Source organism: Schistocerca nitens, chromosome 1, assembly GCF_023898315.1.
Source record: "Schistocerca nitens isolate TAMUIC-IGC-003100 chromosome 1, iqSchNite1.1, whole genome shotgun sequence".
Lineage (NCBI taxonomy): Eukaryota > Metazoa > Arthropoda > Insecta > Orthoptera > Acrididae > Schistocerca > Schistocerca nitens.
The window spans coordinates 458,177,805-458,197,733 of NC_064614.1; positions in this window are offsets into that span (position 1 = coordinate 458,177,805).

Here is a 19,929-nt window from a genome sequence, read left to right on the forward strand (position 1 = left end):
GACTCTGAGCGACAACACCCACCCCATAAAACTCCCAAACATGCTCTATGGGATTCAGACCAAGTAATCGAGCTAACCAACCTTCATAGTGAAATTGTTTTACAGAGATATTCGCCCATATGAGGAGCCCTTTGTGATTGGGCAATGTTTCAGAATTAAATCATCACATACAGCATGGGATTATGAACACATAACCGTCCGTAATGACATCGGCGCTGACGATGGACTCTAATTACCTGCTTTCCCGTATACGTCTTCGGGGTCCACTCCAGACTTTCAGACTAGCGACGCGTGGCTGATTAACTAGCGTACATTCCACCTTCACGATAAGCTGTGCATACTCGGCGCGGAGCATTTTCTGTATTAATCACTCTCTGTCCTATTCTATTCAATTCATTTCGCGTGTAGAGGAAGGGTTAAACATTTGTCAGTATGTTTCCACGGCATTCTGAGATCGTAGGGTTCGGCTGCGGGACTAGGTGCACTGTTTGACAGCTATCACTCTGCTACGCCTGTGTGATTGTCACTATGTTTCCTCGGAGCATGGCTGAGAGTACTATCTGTCGTCTTCAGAGCAGTGGTCAAACGACTGTTGGCTTGTTCATTTCCTGGTTGAGTGTATTTTGTGCCAGTAGTACTCCTATGGCACACAATACTTCCTTTCGCGTTCTAGTCTCTCGTAAATTATTCGCGTAGTCCCAATACGAGATATGCCATGAAATGAGCAAAATCTTTGACCAGCGCAATTAAGATACCAGTTATCTAAATTTATTCAAAAAGGTTTTACGTGAATGTTACCTACTTTCGAAAGCTTTGCGTTCAAGTGCATCTTCTACGTTTTCACGTCAACAGCACCAACGTAGAAGCGTGTATGCGACTTCCTTCGGTGTCTGTACTACAGCGTGCTTGTTAACAGCCCCAAACACTAGACCAGGGCGCAAGTCGCACTAGCGTCGTGTTACAGTTTGCTCAGAATTCTCCTCAACGGATCTTTTACAGGCACATTCGAAACTGCTCATTTCACATGTTCGTCCCATTTCATATCAGTTTGTAGTATTAGCCCTAGAAGTTAGCCTAGAAGATTAACACTAATGCTGTAATCGTATATTGTCGAGTTCGTGCTCTATTTTTAGGGGGATCTGCTTTCTAGTATTTTATTACAACAGAACCGTCAAGTAACACACTGAGACTGCTGCCGATGATTCCTCACAAATCATTTGTGTTCTGAGAGCATTACAGCCCAATTACACCCGGTGCTACATTCCTTTCTCTTCTATGTTTCACCGTCGAGTGTAATGCCTGTAATGCATTACTTTGTATCAGAAAAAATTCTTAGCGCCCTTGAACCTATGCCATATTATTGTGTCTTGGTCATCAGACGATGTTTCAATAGTGTGCTTGAATTGGACGGTTTTTGTAACCTTCCAAAGGATGAATGTACTTGTATATTTGCAGCAAATATTCACAACACATCATGTACGAAAAGGGCGAGTTGAATATCACATGATTTGTTTCCTGTTTCTTTCAGGGAAGTCCCTTTTCCGCGAGAAATGTCATCACGTTCGAGCTTCACATATTGTATACGACCCCGTAATAGTCGTACGTCATAAGTAATGACATGTAATATTGTGCATCACAATTCCATAAATATGATTGATTTCTAGTCTTTTCCAGTCACAAGAGATTTTTCGCTGTTCGAGAGACTTCTTAAGAATGTGAGCTCATTCCACAACACATCCAATAAGACTCATAAAAGAAATTTTGTCAGGGGCTGTTTCCTTGTTCTCTCTTAGTAGTTTCGGGCTTTTCCGATGCCAAGAATCTTTATTTCAGTATCACCTGTTCGTGAATTTATGCGGCGATCAAATGGCAGAACATTAATAAATGTCTCAAGCGTTAATGAATTTTTAAGTATAGTACTCTATACTTCAGATGTCAGTTGTCTTCTGTTCCAGCTCCAGGGAGATTCATGGGAGAGTGAATCGAAAGTTTCACTCCAATAAATGAATTCATTCATATAGCACCAGAAATTCCTAGGATTTTATGGGAAACATTCCGAATAAATCCTGCTGGAAATTATTGTAGGCTTTACACAAATTCCTTCTTATTTTTCACAAGTTACTATTAAATTTGTTCCATAAGATGCGCTATATTTCCTTTTAAAGAAACTGTGATAATCTCTGTCTTCAAAGTAGTTGCGAATGGTACCATTAAACCAAGATGGTTCTGTGACGTCATTTATTACCTTGCATGGTACGCAGCGTGGTCAGAAACAGTCTGAAATTGCAGGTAATGCTTGCGGTTAGGAGGAAGGGAGCAAGGTTGTCCTGAGAAATAATTGTTCAGAAAAAAATTCGAAACGTTGCACCGTTTCTGAATTATTTTCGCTTTGAAGTTAGCCAATACGGCCATCGCGTGCGTTAATTCAAGCATTTCATGTGCTCAGATGCGATAAAGCATCTTTAGAGTTACAACATGTTCAAATGCTCAATTAAAATGTGCCTTTTTCGGAAGTGCTAAAATTTAAGCTAGTTGAGCAGTAGCTGCTTTTGTTCAGTTTGAGGAAACCAAACGTTTGGCGACACTGTCTCTGGCAGACTGCCGGACACTGCGCGCACAAATACCTCGGAAACGGTGCAATGTACAAGTTTTTTTAAGAATTATTTCTTGGCACAACGTCCCCTGCAACACCTTCACAAGCCTTTCAGACTGTTTCGACCACCCTGTATCTTATCCAGAACTTGACTGAAGATGTTTGAACTTTAACTGTAGCTCTTCTACATGTCCTTCGTTCATATAATGATCTAGAGTAGTCATTGATCCATGGCTTTGGGCATTCTGGCTGCCGAATGAGTGACTAGAAATTACTACTACATAATATGTGGAACAGAGGGACGGATATTTAATCATCTGGCCACTTTTATTTCAGTTAGCTCTACCTCGAGCCTGCCAACAATATTTCGACTCAGTTCATCCGGTAATTAACGCCTGGACGGCTTTCAACCCCTTCTCTCGCTTCTCAGAGTATCCAGTGTTGCGTTTCTCTTAAAAATTCGGGTTTCCTAGTTACTTGTTACTGACTTTGTGACACAGAATACCCGGTTTGGTGAATGAGTCCTTTTAAATAATTATTTTGTAAAGCTCTCGTCGGTAATTGAGAATATTCGACACACAGTGTACTCTCTGTAGTACTGGAAAACACTAAGTAGAATACCAGTCAATAAAACTGTCAGAGTTTTCTCAAATACGGAGGGTGGTTACGTGAGAGATCACTACAGCAAACTTGAAATCGGATACTGGAATGACATTCATATTACTGAGTGTTGAGGGTTAGTAGTAAATCTAACAGGGCATCGCACCATTGTCAGAATATGCCTCGTTCTCGCTCAGCTGCCAACGGCAGTTAAACTGAAAGGCAAGCAGGAAGAGATGTCATCTTCAGTGACGGAGTAGGAAACGCAAACAGCGGAGAGGTCAGTAACTCTGCGCTTTACCGCTACGCGGCGTTCCGTGCGCGCGCCCAAGCGCAAGGCAGGCCGCGACGACTGAGGCTGGGGGTTCCCACAAGCGCAGGGCTTGGCAAATTATACCAACCTTCCGGCACCACTAGTCCAGGTATCTGCGTGTACGGTCTTGTGAGCTGCATCATATTTCACAGGAAGAAAACTTAGTTCCAACTGAGACCTTCCACTCTCCTACACATGCACAAGATCCTTATCAAAGCCACTCTTACACTAACCCATGTAGCCTGGTGATTTTCGAAGGTATGCACATACAGTCAAAAATCAGTCGACACCGTACGTCGCGTCTGCCTTCCAGAAAGTCCGCCTGCTTAGCTGGGTGGTAACGTGCTCGCCTCCCATGCAAGTGGGCCCGTGTTCGATTCCCGGTCGGGTTGGAGATTTTCTCCCCTCGGCGACTGGGTGTTGTGTTGTCCCTGTCATCATTTCATCCTCATCACGGGTGCTCAAGTCACCCATTGTGGCGTCGACTGAAATAAGACGCACTTGGAGGCCGAACTTCTCCGTATGGGACCTCCCGGCCAACTGCCATAAAGCCGGCTGTGGTGGCCAAGCGGTTAAAGGCGCTACAGTCTGGAACAGCGCGACCGCTACGGTCGCAGGTTCGAATCCTGCCTCGGGCATGGATGTGTGTGATGTCCTTAGGTTAGTTAGGTTTAAGTAGTTCTAAGTTCTAGGGGACTGATGACCTTAGAAGTTAAGTCCCATAGTCCTCAGAGCCAGCCAACTGCCATAAGCTCATTTCTATATCCAGAAATCAAACACCCAAACACGCAATGTCATTAACATTGGCCGTCTGACATCAACTGCTCCATAAAGACGGTGTCCAATAGTAAAATCTTCCGCTACAGTCATTGATGTCGCATCTGCATGTTTTCTAATCCACACCATGTGCCTTAGTGCGTCAACTCGAGAATTTGTGTGTTGGAATCCAGCAGCTGACCTTCTTTGGTCCATTTATCACCCGCATACCCGCCAGCAGGTCCTGTCCATGTCTTTTCCTTTTCGCTGCTGTCATAAAAATGTCTTATGCTCCAGTCTGTTCTCTGATCCACTTGGTTATTTTCCTGTCTCTCCTGGTAATTCCCAACACGAATCTCTCCATGGGTCATTGAACAAACTTCAGTTTTTAAGTATTTTTCACATTAAAAGTATTCTGCTCGTTGTATACACTGACCGTAAATTCTCCTTTTCAGGTACATCAGAAACTTATTTTTGAGCCTCCTACTAATTCGCCACAAGCACTCTGCATCACTTTTCCCCTTGTGTTAATTTCTTTCACTGTCCGTCTACTCACTGACTTCAGATGCGCCAAAATAAACCCCGTTCACTAACTCTATGACTTCATGTTAATTTGTAGCTACTATTTTCTATTCGGTGCGTTGGTTACGCATTTCAAACATATTCCATTAAGTTGATTACTTCATTCTTAGAGTTTATCTTCACATGAGACATACAGTAAAATGTTGTTGTTGTTGTGGTCTTCAGTCCTGAGACTGGTTTGATGCAGCTCTCCATGCTACTCTATCCTGTGCAAGCTTCTTCATCTCCCAGTACCTACTGCAACCTACATCCTTCTGAATCTGCTTAGTGTATTGATCTCTTGGTCTCCCTCTACGATTTTTACCCTCCACGCTGCCCTCCAATGCTAAATTTGTGATCCCTTGATGCCTCAAAACATGTCCTACCAACCGATCCCTTCTTCTAGTCAAGTTGTGCCATAAACTTCTCTTCTCCCCAATCCTATTCAATACCTCCTCATTAGTTACGTGATCTACCCACCTTATCTTCAGCATTCTTCTGTAGCACCACATTTCGAAAGCTTCTATTCTCTTCTTGTCCAAACTGGTTATCGTCCATGTTTCACAGTAAAATATCGTCAGGAAAACGGAAGTATTTGAGTTATTTTCCATTAACACTCATTGTTTCTTCATTTACCCAGTTTAACAATTCAGTTATTTATAGAAGGACCTACAGTTCAACTGTAGCCCGAAACACAGTGCACTTGACATTTCTTACGTTTACAAATTACTGCCAGAGTGGAAAAGCGTGAGTGATGGCGAAAAGATTAAGATGGACTTGATCTTGAACCCTATTCATATTCTGGCGATTTCACGCTGAGTCAACGAGCCATATTATGCTCACAGCTTAATCTGATATAGCTCCCTCCTCTTCAACAAATTTTCATGATCCGTCTATATCTAACTGACAGGTGTTTCTTCCTGTTGTTGTTGTTGTTGTGGTCTTCAGTCATGAGACTGGTTTGATGCAGCTCTCCATGCTCCTGTGCAAGGGTCTTTATCTCCCCATACTTACTCCAACCTACATCCTTCTGAATCTGCTTAGTGTATTCATCTCTTGGTCTCCCTCTACGATTTTTACCCTCCATCCTGCCCTCCAATACTAAATTTGTGATCCCCTGATGCCTCAGAACATGTCCTACCAACCGATCCCTTCTTCTAGTCAAGTTGTGCCACAAACTCCTCTTCTCCCCTATTCTATTCAATACCTCCTCATTAGTTATGTGATCTACCCATCTAATCTTCAGCATTCTTCTGTAGCACCACATTTCTGAAGCATCTATTCTCTTCTTGTCTAAACTATTTATAGTCCATATTTCACTTCCATACATAGCTACACTCCATACTAATATTTTCAGAAACGAATTCCTAACACTTAAATCTATACTCGATGTTAACAAATTTCTCATCTTCAGGAACGCTTTCCTTGCCATTGCCAGTCTACATTTTATATCCTCTCTACTTCGACAATCATCAGTTATTTTGCTCCCCAAACAGAAGAACTCATTTACCACTTCAAGTGTCTCATTTCCTAATCTAATTCCCTCAGCATCACCAGACTTAATTCGACTACATTCCATTATCCTCGTTTTGCTTTTGTTGATGTTCATCTTATATCCTCCCTTCAAGACACTGTCCATTCCGTTCAACTGCTCTTCCAAGTCCTTTGCTGTCTCTGACAGAATTACAATGTCTTCTCCATGGATTTTAATGCCTATTCCGAACTTTTCTTTTTTTTCCCTATACTGCTAGCTCAATATACAGATTGAATAACATCGGGGAGAGGCTACAACCCTGTCTCACTCCCTTCCCAACCACTGCTTCCCTTTCGTGCCCCTCGACTCTTATAACTGCCATCTGGTTTCTATACAAATTGTAAATAGCCTTTTGCTCCCTGTATTTTACCCCTGCCACCTTTAGAATTTGAAAGAGAGTATTCCAGTCAACATTGTCAAAAGCTTTCTCTAAGTCTACAAATACTAGAAACGTAGGTTTGCCTTTCCTTAATCTTTCTTCTAAGATAAGTCGTAAGGTCAGTATTGCCTCACGTGTTCCAATATTTCTACGGAATCCAAACTGATCTTCCCCGAGGTCGGCTTCTACCAGTTTTTCCATTCGTCTGTAAAGAATTCGCGTTAGTACTTTGCAACTGTGAATTATTAAACTGATAGTTCGGTAATTTTCGCATCTGTCAACACCTGCTTTCTTTGGGATTGGAATTATTATATTCTTTTTGAAGTCTGAGGGTATTTCGCCTGTTTCATACATCTTGCTCACCAGATGGTAGAGTTTTTTCAGGACTGGCTCTCCCAAGGCCGTCAGTAGGTCTAATGGAATGTTGTCTACTCCCGTGGCCTTGTTTCGACTCAGGTCTTTCAGTGCTCTGTCAAACTCTTCACGCAGTATCGTATCTCCCGTTTCATCTTCATCTTCATCTTCCATTTCCATAATATTGTCCTCAAGTACATCGCCCTTGTAGAGGCCCTCTATATACTTCTTCCACCTTTCTGCTTTCCTTTCTTTGCTTAGAACTGGGTTTCCATCTGAGCTCTTGATATTCATACAAGTAGTTCTCTTCTCTCCAAAGGTCTCTTTAATTTCCCTGTAGGGAGTATCTATCTTACCCCTCGTGAGATAAGCCTCTACATCCTTACATTTGTCCTCTAGCCATCCGTGCTTAGCCATTTTGCACTTCCTGTTGATCTCATTTTTGAGACGTTTGTATTCCTTTTTGCCTGCTTCATTTACTGCAATTTTATATTTTCTCCTTTCATCAATTAAATTCAATTTATCTTCTGTTACCCAAGGAGGAAAAAGGATCAAGATGAATTCTGAGAGGATGGCGTTTGGACTTGGATGAAAGTAGACGTGTTTGGAGGACGTTTAAAACTTGTAGACACATTGTTATCATTATTATCTCATATTATATATTCAGTGTTAGCGCTTTTCGATGTTAATAGTTTCAAAATATAGATCGAAAATTATGAAAGATACGTGTGTCAATTTTCATTTAATGAAACCCATGTACTTCTTAGAGTTGTAGTTCGTTAGTCGTATGGATCGATGCTTTCTGGACGCTGGTAAAGAACCTGCATGCATAAAGCTCTATTTTATGGGGCGACTATCATCCATAGTCCGTCGACATATTCATCAATGCAACACGGATGATCCCATGCGGAAAGCGAACATAAAAAACAATTTCAGAGATAATCCTAGATAATTTCAGAGATAATCCTAGATAAGCCGCTGCATTATCGTAACCGAGTTGTTACCAGACACCGCCAAGGAGACCAGCAAGGGAAATATTCTGATTAGATTAAATGAAGACATATTTAAACAATTTCGCACTAAGCTATACATATGTAACCTTCCTAAGATGCAAATGAAAGACATTATTCACAACGTTTATATAGCTCTGTGTTTAATGTGATTCTTGACTGTTCTACAGGACTGATAAAGTTCAGATTTATTTTCAATATTAATGAAATAGTGTTGCTTAAATACACAACTTGTTAATTGTCAGATATGAACAACATTTACACGCTACACGCTTGAAACAGTTAATTAAATACACAAATTCTCAGAAATAGTTTATTAGCTGCCGAATAGGGAAAGGTAGTTATAGTTCAATAGCTAGGGTAATCAACCTAATCCTTATTAAATGACTGTCAGAACCTTCTTCGCCTGAAGCCTTCATTTTTTCTTTGCATCTTGTAAGTAAGTAAGTAAGTACCGTTTTGAAATTTAAAAAAGACGTGCTAAGATATCTCAATAATTTTGTTTTTACGTGAAAGCCTGTACCTTGATCTAGTTTTCTACATAATTCCCGTCAATATTGAGGCACTTGTCATAACGTAGTAATAGTTTTTGAGTACCCTCGACATAGAAGTCTGCTGCCTGACTTATTAACCACTGCATCACCACTGTTTTGACTTCGTCATCGTCTTGAAGGCGCTGACCGCCCAGGTGTTTCTTCAAGTGCAGGAACAGATGGTAGTCACTGGGCGCAAGATCGGGGCTGTACGGAGGATGATCTAGAGTTTCCCATCGAAAAGATGTGGTGAGATCTTTGGTCTGATTCGCCACATGCGAACGGGCATTTTCTTGCAGCAAAACGATGCCCTTGCTCAATTTGCCACGTCTTTTGTTCTGATTTGAATTGAACGGCGCAGATTGTGCAATGTCTTACAGTAAGCTGCTGCATTGATTGTCTCATTACGAGGTGACGACGAAGACGATGACGATAACGAAGACGATGACGAAGTCAAAACAGTGGTGATGCAGTGGCTAACAAGTCAGGCGGGAGACTTCTATGAGGAGGGTATTCAAAAACTGGTACAACGCTATGACAAGTGCCTCAATATTGACGGAAATTATGTAGAAAAGTAGATTAAGGTACAGGATTTCATGTAAAAATAAAATTAATGAGATATCTTAGCACGTCTTTTTTTAATTTCAAAACGGTACTTACTTAAAAAATACGCCTCGTATATTATCACTTGCAAGTCGAAATTGGTTTTGGACTCTCACATGCTACGTCGATTGTTTATTATTAGATAGTTTATTGTTAGATATTCGGTTTCATTCTTAGACCCATTTGCTCTTTACTGAGTCCACGTCGTATATATATTCTTCTGGATTGCAGATTCAACCTCTGTCATTTCTGTTATCGTAGCCATTCTCCCTAAGAAACCATTCTGTAGTTTGTGTCCTAATTTTGCATTAATTTGCCTCCAGTGTCATCATACATTGCAATTTCCTGTTATTTGCCAGATTTTATAACTTCTCATCGAGGCTTTCTACATCATCATCATCAAATTGTAGACACATTGGTGCTCAGACTTCAATGACTGACTTCTTTTATCCTTCCCTTAATTTTAAAATAAGTCTTCCTATTTTGTAAAACTTCTATATTCGTTACAGCACTTTTTTCCAGCATGAAACCTACACTTGAATCTTCAGCGCACTGTTCCCATGTACCTGTAATTAAATATATGAATTGTTTTTAATTAATTTTAGTCGTTTTCTCGCCGCCCGTCTGGTACATCTTTCAACTCCACCAGCATATCATCAGATCCTACTGGTATATTGTCCCTAAATGGAAAGTAGTAGAAGCAATTAGTTTTAACAGGGCTCTGTTACAAACTGTTCAGTCGTACCCGACGTAGCAAAGTGCGGGCACACAATTAGCTGCATGGTCCCCGAGCGAAGCGACTGCTTCAGTTTCCTCAGAACACTACTTTCACCCAGGTTGGATTAACTACGTCGCAGAAAATAGCACGTGACAGTAGCGACTACGACAACCGTACATACGATACACTAGCCTATCAGCATTGTTGGGCCACGTTAACAGTGTTAAACCTCGGCAAAGCAGTCTCAGCCTAAAGCTGAAGGCTTCTCAAAGCTTGGGATCAACATGACCAGTTCGCATACTGATGATGCGTCAGCAGAATAACCCAATGATCTACTCAGTAACGGCATCTAACAGTCATCTAGTTACATGTACCACACTTAGTCGAGAGAGATGCAGACTTTGACTCATGATGCAAACAGTCCATCCGCATCTGTTCCCCATAAAGTGATTGACCACGATTGATCCCTTACAGGTACTAACAAGGGGAGGCCGCCAATTGTGAAATTCAGATTCGATTATTACTGCGCATAATACAAGCTCATGGTCAGAGGTGTAATGTGGCAAAGCACCAAGATGCACTTCTCAGCCGTTGTCGAGAAAATCGACAGTTAAAAGAAGCCGTTGCGGTGAAATACTCTCTACGATTAATAGTTTTCAACAGCGTCGTGGCGCAGCGGTAAGCGCTCGGGTTCGTAATCCGAAGGTCGCCGGATCGAATCTCGCGCCATGCAAATTTTTTTATTATTAGTTTTATTAATGAATTGCTTATGCATGTTGGTGAAGGCGGATCGCTCTCCAATTGTATCGCCTCCATTTTTCCGTTTTTTTAACAGGGTGTACCAAAGCTCTCCCGTCCGCACTGATTTTCGACGATGTTATAAGTTGCGCTAGGGACCGCATCTACCTTCTTTCGAAGTTAGCAGGCAACTACGCTGTTATGCGGCGGCTCGTTTCGGCCCATTCAACATCTGTCCTTCAAGTGTAACGAGCGAGTAACGGAGTTTATATTTCATACCTGCCACAGCGAATTTCTGATCGTGGGGTCTCTATTCTAGTTCGAACGTTTGACTTACGTTATACGTATTCGTTTCGGAATATCGTTTCTACGTCTTCCGTTAACTATACGTGGTTAACATTATGAAGAAAATTAATAACATTTGTGAAATAGGACTTTGTTTGCGGAAAGCATAATGATGTTCGAAGTCACGAGTTTTTCCACGACAAACGACTTTCAACAACTTATTATATGCATAATTGTTGCAACTGATTGCCGGGATATATATATATATATATATATATATATATATATATATATATATATATATATATATATATATACTCCTGGAAATGGAAAAAAGAACACATTGACACCGGTGTGTCAGACCCACCATACTTGCTCCGGACACTGCGAGAGGGCTGTACAAGCAATGATCTGGTAGCATGCCGCGACAGCGTGGACGTGAACCGTATGTGCAGTTGACGGACTTTGAGCGAGGGCGTATAGTGGGCATGCGGGAGGCCGGGTGGACGTACCGCCGAATTGCTCAACACGTGGGGCGTGAGGTCTCCACAGTACATCGATGTTGTCGCCAGTGATCGGCGGAAGGTGCACGTGCCCGTCGACCTGGGACCGGACCGCAGCGACGCACGGATGCACGCCAAGACCGTAGGATCCTACGCAGTGCCGTAGGGGACCGCACCGCCACTTCCCAGCAAATTAGGGACACTGTTGCTCCTGGGGTATCGGCGAGGACCATTCGCAACCGTCTCCATGAAGCTGGGCTACGGTCCCGCACACCGTTAGGCCGTCTTCCGCTCACGCCCCAACATCGTGCAGCCCGCCTCCAGTGGTGTCGCGACAGGCGTGAATGGAGGGACGAATGGAGACGTGTCGTCTTCAGCGATGAGAGTCGCTTCTACCTTGGTGCCAATGATGGTCGTATGCGTGTTTGGCGCCGTGCATGTGAGCGCCACAATCAAGACTGCATACGACCGAGGCACACAGGGCCAACACCCGGCATCATGGTGTGGGGAGCGATCTCCTACACTGGCCGTACACCACTGGTGATCGTCGAGGGGACACTGAATAGTGCACGGTACATCCAAACCGTCATCGAACCCATCGTTCTACCATTCCTAGACCGGCAAGGGAACTTGCTGTTCCAACAGGACAATGCACGTCCGCATGTATCCCGTGCCACCCAACGTGCTCTAGAAGGTGTAAGTCAACTACCCTGGCCAGCAAGATCTCCGGATCTGTCCCCCATTGAGCATGTTTGGGACTGGATGAAGCGTCGTCTCACGCGGTCTGCACGTCCAGCACTAACGCTGGTCCAACTGAGGCGCCAGGTGGAAATGGCATGGCAAGCCGTTCCACAGGACTACATCCAGCATCTCTACGATCGTCTCCATGGGAGAATAGCAGCCTGCATTGCTGCGAAAGGTGGATATACACTGTACTAGTGCCGACATTGTGCATGCTCTGTTGCCTGTGTCTATGTGCCTGTGGTTCTGTCAGTGTGATCATGTGATGTATCTGACCCCAGGAATGTGTCAATAAAGTTTTCCCTTCCTGGGACAATGAATTCACGGTGTTCTTATTTCAATTTCCAGGAGTATATATATATATATATATATATATATATATATATATATATATATATATATATATATATATATATACATCTGAATTACAAAAAACAAATACTAAAAATAACAGTTGCATGGTGCGAGATGCGATCCGGCGACCTTCGGATTACGAACCCGAGCGCTTACCGCTGCGACACGACGCTGTGGACAAATTATTAATCGTAGAGAGTATTTCACTGGTATTTCACTGCAACGGTTTCTTTTAACTGTCGATTTTCTCGACAACGTCTGAGAAGTGCATCTTGGTGCTTTGCCACATCACACCTCTGGCCATGAGTTTTTATTATGCGCAGTATGAATCGAATCTGAAATTCACAATTGGCCGCCTCCCCTTGGAAGACATGCACAGCGTCAACGTCTCGACTGGACATTTCGATCTCTTTTGGGTGGCGCCCATAATCATCATTATGATGTAAGTAACGGCACTCCCCTCAGTTCTTAATTAGGTTACCTTACGCATACACCATCTAGCAGAATTCCTATCCCCCCAAAACCACCTTGAATACTCTCAGGTAATCAAGTCAGTCAAGAACCTAGCCATAGCTGTCCTTTAAATTCTCCATCTCCTCTCTAAAGGTAATTTCAGTGTTTTCTCTCTCTGAGATACATAAATTCGATCCCAAATTAATCATTGCCGTCTAAAATAGCCGTTTTATTTACTGTCCATAGTCACACCGATAGGTGGTCCAAGCTTATATGACATTCCTGATTTCTTCCCCTCATCATCAGCCTCCGATGCCTTATGCTGCCCTAGAGAGGTAGCGCAGTGGTTAGCACACTGAACTCGTATTCTGGAGGACGATGGTTCAAACCCGCGTCCAGCCATCCAGATTTAAGTTTTCCGTAATTTCCCTAGATCGCTCCAGGCAAATGCCAATTTCCTTCCCCACCCTTGACAATTCGAGCTTGTGCTCCGTCCCTAATGACCTCGATGTCGACGGGACGTTAAACCCAATCTTCCTTCCTTCCTTCCCTGTGCTGGAACTTTCTTGATCGTTCGTTCCACTTCTGTTTCCCCCACGTATCCACATACTCTCTCTGTCCCAACCGAATATATCATACTGGCAGCCGCAATGGCTTCGCCAACGTCTTCATCCTCATTGCTTTCATCGGTTTCGCCCTCTCCAACAAATTTGCAGCCTGCAGCGTCAACGAAGGGCTGTAGCAGTAGAAATATCATAGTACACGTCAGACCGGTACTGTCAATCATCATCGCGTCAATGATCAAAGTCGCCACGCCTTACATATAACTTACGCCATACATACTTTACATCTGTCAGCTTTTGAATTAGAAATATAATGCATTCGAGACTGAGAAGCAGCAAATTCGCTACTGCCTGCCTACCTCAAACTGAGAAATGACTTTATGAATATAATTTAAAAACCTCTAGTTTCTGTCAAAGTGTCGATGCTATGATGCGTTCTTGATGGAACTGTCTTGTGGATACAGAGGTAACGAATAGAACATTCTGTTCCGAAGGACTGCAAACAGAGCTGCGCTAATGGAAATGGGAGAAAATTTCAGCTTGGACAAACTTGTTTTTTTTTTTGTGTTGACGGGTGTGCAGCATAGTTACGGGTTCCATTTATTTGCAGGTGATTTCGACGATCGACCTAGTCTTCCCCAGGTGACTCGGGAAATGTTGTTAAGCGTATCGCAGCCTAGATTTCGATCAGACTAAAAATTATTGTTGCTACCGCGCCGCTATTTATATTGTAGCAGTATACATACACCACGTACAGCAGAATTCGACACCCGCCGCCCTATAAGTCCGCTGATGCTCAGTTGTTTTTGGGAGCCTTGACTGTTATTCCGTGAAAAAAACATTCTCTCAGTGTTTTCCGGTGCTGGTCGGTGATATGGCCGCAAAATCTTAGTTATTTGAGTGCCGAACCCAAAACTTTCTTTAAATTACAACCTCCACCTCGGTTAATTAGGTTTTTCAACTTCCTTATTTCGATGAAGTCCTGTACCAATACCTTGATGTTTCCACCACGATAATTGTCTCATAATATTTCATTTAATGGTTATACCGATTTTTGTGGGTGTTTTAGTCGGGTGAGTCGCTGATGTTCCTATCTGCTGCCGTCGGCCCCATATAAGATATGCTACATTCGTGTAGAAGTACAGACGCGGCTTTCTGAGACCCATATCATCTTTAACAGTGCGTCGAAGATTGTTATCTTTGTTTGACGCAAGCATAATCTATTGAATGATATGTTTCCGTAGTAGTCTACCGCGATATACATGTTTTTATCCTTACTTTTCTTGTCTTTAACAGCAGACGTTTGATACTGTTTCACATCGTCTTTATTTTTTTGTCATTAGACTCATTTTCTTATAACTGATATCTAGATACATCAATCTGTTCCGAGTCGATCCCAGCATAATACAACAAAAAGAGAAGAAATAGTTCTTATGAATACTGAAGGTTACTATAACACGTAATTCCAATATTTCATCTTCTCAGAAATATTTAAGGCAACAATAAGATACATACTGGTTACATTGGGTAGATTCTTAGAATTAGAGCCCCACTCTGGTAACGACTTCCCCCAATCCCTATTAACAAATTAATCTCAACGAAGTAGTTGCAAAATTTTTTAGTACTCATCGATGGAACCGAAAATGTAATTTCCGTTGCTTCGTATCAGTAGAACCAAATGAATATATGCCGCAATGAATGGCAGTTAATGAAGGATTTTCTCTTTGCTCCGATTGTAGAAAATATGGAAGGCGTGATACGGCAATAGATTCGTGTTCAGTCTCAGCCTTCCATCCCGACTTAGGTTCTCCATGTAAATCGCTCCAAGCACATAGTTCCGGGAAAATACGAGCTTTCTCTCGTGCTTACCGAAAATTAGTTAGTCTTTCATACACAATCTCCTCGGCCCTGACGTTTCTTAAACTGTATTTATAAATAACTGCAGGAGAATGAAGACAGCTATGTAAATGCAGAGCTTCAAGCGTCTGTGGCGTATCAGAATTCTTTTACAATTAGTTTCTCTGCGTAGATGCATCTCACAGGGCAAAAAAGGGTTACAATCGCATGGAGAGCTTTGAAATGCTTTGTTCACAGTGTTATATGTACTGTATATAGGGCAGAATACTTAGTAAAATAATTCTAACTTCAAAACGGTGGAAACAGAGGCGAAATAATAATTCACATACTGCGTTCTCTCCTAAGAAATGTTAGGTACCATTTCTCTGATGTTTTGTAAGTTATTTTGAATTTCGTTCTCGTAACATGTAGGTAGAGTCACCCAAACAAAGACATCATAGGGTACTTCATGCGAAGACCGAGGAAAGTAAGATTACCGCATAATGTTCCTCCGAGGATGGGATTTCCGGAAGGCTTTAAGGCTTTAGACACTGCTCCTCAAAAGAGGCTTCTAATCAAATTTTTGACCTACGGTTTATCGTCTCAGTTGTGGGGCTAAATTCGTGATTTCTGTCAGAAAGATCACAGTACGCAGTAATCTATGGAAAGTCATCAAGTAAAACAAAAGTGGTATCGGGATCTGGCGTTACCCAAAGTACTGTTACACGCCCCCTACTGTTCCTATACAAGCGACATAGGAGGCAATCTTAACAGCCATCTTATATTGTTTTCAGATGATGCTGTCATTTAACGTCTAGTAAAGTCTTCAGAAGATTAAGACCAATTGCAAAATGACTTTGACACGATATCTGTATGGTGTGAAAAGTGGCAATTGACTAAGGAAAAGTGTAAGGTCATACACATAAGTACTAAAAGACATATGTTAAAATGTTGGTTACTCGATAAATCACAGTAAGTTCAACTAAATACCTAGTGTGCCATTTCTCTGGCGCGTTGCGTATCCTGCACTATCGATAGCGACCTGTATTTGTTTTTCCGTCTGGTTCGGCCTGCGCAGGCGCTGAGGCGGCTGCTGCCCTCTGGAGCGTTTTTCGCGGGGGGCCGCGCGCGCTCGGTTCGGCAGTTGGATTCGCGCCGAGCTGGTGGTATTTTGCCTTCCGCCCCAACACGGAGGTGTGGTCTCGTTTTTGGCGGGCCTCGTTGATTTGGGCGTTGGGCAGTGCGGCGTGTTGATGATGTGCTGTAGTGGACAACTGATGGATTCCTGCACGAGACCGCTCGAGGTTCTCAGCCTCTGAAAAGGGTGCCACGATATCGCTTGGGTTTCCGCACCCAGGAGTTGTAAGGACTGCAGGGCAGGTTTTCAGTGTGTTTGCTCTGTCCAGTCTGCGTGGCGGGGTTCGTTTCACCTTACTTCAGCTATTGTTTATATTTTCTGCGTGATTCCGTTTTAGACGGAGTCTGGGTGTCGAGTTTTCTGCTGGTGTGAACCCGGTCGTTGCCCCTGTTTTTCCGCCCGGGGGGCAGCCGTATCTATTGGTGGGAATTATTTAGCAGTGTGTGTTTTGCGTGGACCTGGTGTGCTCAACTGAAAATTCTGAGTTGAAATTACTGTGGTCATGCTGGCTCGGTTGCTGAAGTGTGTGTTATTGTTTTTTTTGGCTTGCTGGGGACTGCGCGCGCGCCTGTTCCGTTTGTGATGTGGCAGCAGTCTGATATTTTTATGTGTGCTTGTTAAGTTGCTAGCAATTCCTTTTAGCCTTGTGCTTACTTATTTTTATTTAAATTGCTGGGCATTGTCATTTGTCTGTTCTTATACCTTTATTTATTTGTAGAGTCAATTAAGTCTAAAACGATGTCCAAGGTGCTAGCAATTGATTTTAGCCTCGTGTGTACTTGATCCTATTTAAATTCTTGGGCATTGGCATTTGCTTGTTCTTTTACTCTTAGCCCTAAGATGACGTCAGACCTTGGTATCTGTCAACCTTATTTTGGCTACTAGCGCTCAGGTGCTATATTGCCGGGCCTATTTCGGATTTGTCATTAATTGAGAGCCTTTTATACTGTATTTTTAGTAGTAGGTTTGGCAAGTGCACTTGCGTATGGTATTTATTGTGTTTCCCCCTCCTCCCCCTCTTCCTCCTTTGTGTAAACTGATTTTGGCAAGATTGCTACGTGGCCTGTGTTATTACCTATTTAAGTTTGCCCGCTGCTGTAGTCGTAACATGTTTTTCCGGCAAGCGTCCCATGTTGGCGAAAGTTTGAATGTGTTTTGCGCTGTTGATGTTGGGCTTTGCCGTACATATATTTAGTCATGTACGTGTTGTTGTGTTAAAGATTTTAGGGCATTTTTAACTGAGATACCTGTTGGAAATTTTATCATTCTTTTAAAGAAGGTATAGGAAGGAGTAACTTCAACTGAAAATTTAGTTGTAAATTATACATTTGTGCTTCACATTTTAAAATTTAACTGTATTTGGTGAAGGTATGTAGTTTAATGCACAAATTGTAAACAGTTTTGAAGTTTCTCTGTTTACCTGCGGTATATAACATTTTTATTACCTCATATTGTAAGCAGCTTGATTTCACTGTAATTTGTAAGCCACAGTGTAATTTATTACAATTAATTAATTGTTTTGGGGAAATAAACCTTGAATTGTATGTCCCCTTTTCATTAACCGAATCCCATCCAAATGGTCCGCTCACCTAGGAATTAGTTACAAATAACTTAAACTGGAACGATCACATAGATAATGTTGTGGGGATGGCAAACCAAAGACTGCATTTTATTGGTAGAACACTTAGAAGATGCAGCAGTTCTACTAAATACACTGCGTACACTACGCTTGTCCGTCTTCTACTAGAGTATTGTAGTTCGGTATAGAATCCTTACCAGATGGGACTGAGGAATTACTTCGAGAAAGTTCAAAGAAGAGCTGTTTTGTACCACCAACGAACAGGCGAGAGTGTACCACGGATATGATACTCGAGAATGGCTGGCTAATACAAAAATAAATACATTTTCGTTGCGGCGAGATCTTTACACGAAATTTCCATCACCAGTTTCTCCTCCGAATGTGGAAATGTTTTATGAACGCGAACCTACGTAGAGGGAAAAGCTAATCGTAATAAAATAAGAGAAATCAGAGCTCGTACGGAAGATTTAAGTGTTCATTTTTCTCACGTTCTAGTCCAGAGTAGAATGGCAGAGAAATAGTCTGAAGGTGGATCGATGAACCCTCTGCCAGGCACTTAAACGTGAATTGCATAGAAGTCATGTCGATGTAGAAGAGGTCATTAGAGAGGGAGTACTATCTCAGATTGTTGTGGAAGGAATTCGGTCGGATCCTTTTCAAAAGAACCGTCTCGCCATTTACTTTATCTTGTATACGGAAACAATAGAAAACCTAAATGAAGATGACCTTACTGGAATTTTAACATCAGCCCACTTGAATGTATGCAGTACCTTACCACCGCCCCATATCGGTCGATATGGAGGCCACTCTCAACAGAAAAGTTGTTTTGGTTCTCATTCCAAACTAAATGTTCTAACGCTTATATCCGTATTCGCAGTCGATAGAGTAGTCTTAAAATAGACTGGAAGAACAACCTGTTCAAAGGTATTTATTGACGGCAACAGATAGCCGTGAAGAATGGTCAGCGTTTCCAACGTAATTGCTACATGACGTGACTGTGAAGACCTCACGCGGCTTGTTCAATAGATGCCGGAGATGATCATTATTCATCGTGCTTTCAACGACGATAAATATCCTTGGACTGAATATAATGCCATTATGTCAACCGAGCACATAAAATTATACTTCAAAAAACAACGCTTTGTTTGTTATGAGAACCGTAGCGACGTTTGCCGGCGAATGAAACAGTTGATGGAAGAGCTGACTTCATCCGAACACTACAGATTCTAAATTTCAGATATCTGCCGAAGGACGTGATTAACCTAACGATGTTCAGGAGACACTCTTCGTGTAGACAAATATGAAATGTGAAAGGTCTTAGTAACGTATAAAATTCATTCTTGATGTAATGAGAGTTGTTGAAGTAGGTGATAAAATCATCTACAATCCTTGTTGATCTGATCTGAGGTCAAGCCCGTTGCCGACAAAGAACCGTAATTCATCGCTCTCTCAAATAAAATCATTCATATACTCCGATTTTCATATTCCATTCAAATGCCATTCGTCTTGGAAGCCATATACTCGGTCGGATCGTTTACTAAATCGTAGTTTTTGACAGAAGAGTCCAGAAGCTGCTATCTCCTCACTTCAAGCTTTATCTTTGCGCAAATGTGTGATTTTTTTGTATTGGCCAGTGCAGGAATTGCATTCCGTAAGCTGCTCAATACAGTCGCTTCTATCTGAACTCAGTATTTGCGTTTTCGGTATATAATTGGGGAAAACAGTAAGAACCAAGTTACCAACGTTTCAAATACATGTTCAGTTTTAAGGCTTGGAAACACCACT